The following is a 2,075-nucleotide window of genomic DNA, read 5'->3' as shown; positions in this document are numbered from 1 at the left end:
ATTACATTAAATTGAAAAAAAAAAATATAATGAAAAGAAAAGTAGATTTCGATTGCAACAACACTTACTTGACAAACGCTCTAAACTTTCCATTCACTACATATATGTATCTGTTCAATAATTTATTTCGTTACGGGGGGTATGAAAAATCCCATTCAGTACAAAAAATTATTATATACTTTATTTATAATCGGACCAATTTGGACATATGGAATTGAGCTTTGGGCCTCTACCAAACCATCAAATTCCTCCCGCATCCAATCCTTACAATCCAAAATCCTATGTAAAATCCATGATGCTCCTTATTACGTTACAAATAAACTCAACCACAAAGACCTTAACATCCCATTCATTGCAGAATTGGCCCAAAACAGATATGCTTCTTTTCATTCCAAACTCCTTAACCATCCTAACCCATTAATTCTTACAATAAATTGTCTTGTGACATGAATGTAATTGGTGAGTTGAATTATATTACATTATTTTATGCCTGTACTATCGTTTTATAACTTTTAATTACGGATTGAGTAAGTAGGCTCTGTAGGGCAGTCACTGGGTCAAGTTCAATTCCTGCTAAATTAAAAACATTGCATTTAGTTTATTTCTGTCGGTTTATATTTATTTCATTCATTAATCGATTCGAGGTCGAGAGGTCAGTAAGAGGTAAATCCAGCTTCTATTAATTGGTCACATAATCCTTTGATGAATTAGTGATAAAACCTATATGCTGGGCGAGATAGTGACCATATCAACTGATGTAATAAGGACGAAGAAGCATAAACTGTCTGTTTCATGTCTATAAAAGTATCAAGAGAATCATTTCTCTCTTTTTTTAAACATCCTTAACATGTTTATAGTCGTGACATATAAAATCCACAATTAATTTCCACTATAATTATAATAAAAATTAAATGTTTAAGATCAATAATTTAATCTTACTTCGAGGCCTGGACGATAAACTATTACAGTTGGTTAGTGTTATATTTTTTTAAGTAGATTTAGTTTGATTATCTTTTTATCATATTAAAAAATAACTATCCAGTAAGTTAAATTAATTGAATGATTATTTGCTAAGCTAGGTAGGAAATATCGGCTAGAACAAACTTTGTTCATGTAGTTTCTGATCTGACAAACATTTATTTTCGTCGAAACAGTACAGCCCAAAATTTATTTCTGTTGTGGCTGAGCAAGTAAACAGATACTTGTAGTTTGCCGAGGAGTGGGGGATGCCGGGGTCTGTTGAACAAGTGTTGTTGACGTCAGTCTACCGCCTACTTTCGTCCAGTGAGTACCATTCGGCGTCAGTTTTCGTTTAGTTTTTATTTCGTACGTGTTTTCATTTTGAATATTTAGTATGACTCTCTTCGTGATTTAACTTTATTTTGACATTTCGTTTCGTAGAAGTTTTCCGTGAGTGTCAAGTGTTGGTATTTACATCATTCAGAAAATTCTGATTGTGGAAAGTGGAACAATTTTGTAAGTAAAAGAATTTTTTTTTTTTATTATGCGTTAATAATTTTTTCCAAATTTGAATTTTTATTTTCTATTAAATTTGATGATTTTTTTTTAAAAATGCTTGTGACGGTATATTTTGTTTATTCGTGTTATCCTGAATATCGTAATGTTTTATTTATATATTCTTTAGTTGAAATTTTGAAATGTGACCGAACAAATGAGAAGTCTCAGCTGTTTCAAAGGAATATTCTTACTTGACTTATTCTCTTATGAATTGTGCAAATAGAAACAAGCAAAAATGAATCTTTGCTTTGCTTAAATTTTTAAATGAATATTACATACTCAGAAGGAGATTAATTAAGAAAACGAAATTTTTCGAGAAAACCTGAACAATTAATTATTTATGGGATTCCCTCCCTTCTGAAACTCATTCTTCAGACCATAAAATCGTACTAAATACGATTTTGTTGTATTCGAATTTATGTTCAAAGTTGGATGAGGTTCAGAATGCGATTTATACCTAAATTATGGACACTTTAAAAATTTCTAAAATGATATCCAAATTTATAATTCAAATTTTTCTTTTTTTCAAATCTCTCTCTCTCTCTCTCTCTCTCTCT

The 2,075-nt window shown here is 30.4% G+C and overlaps 1 protein-coding gene across 2 annotated transcripts in view; it reads left to right on the top strand.

The window, feature by feature from the left end:
• Positions 1–1,276: 1,276 nt before the first annotated feature.
• The window catches only part of cv-c (crossveinless c), a 713,946-nt gene continuing 713,147 nt past the window's right edge, over positions 1,277–2,075 (top strand). For both annotated transcript variants that reach the window (XM_067046074.1, XM_067046069.1), the window contains exon 1: positions 1,277–1,476. The gene's annotated coding sequence lies outside the window, so the exon portion shown is untranslated. The remainder of the gene's footprint in view (positions 1,477–2,075) is intronic.

Source organism: Halyomorpha halys, unplaced genomic scaffold (assembly GCF_000696795.3).
Source record: "Halyomorpha halys isolate HHAL.00 unplaced genomic scaffold, Hhal_1.1 Scaffold603.1, whole genome shotgun sequence".
Classification (NCBI taxonomy): Eukaryota; Metazoa; Arthropoda; class Insecta; order Hemiptera; family Pentatomidae; genus Halyomorpha; species Halyomorpha halys.
Note: the sequence above shows the minus strand (reverse complement) of the source record. Positions and strands in the feature narration are given on the sequence as shown.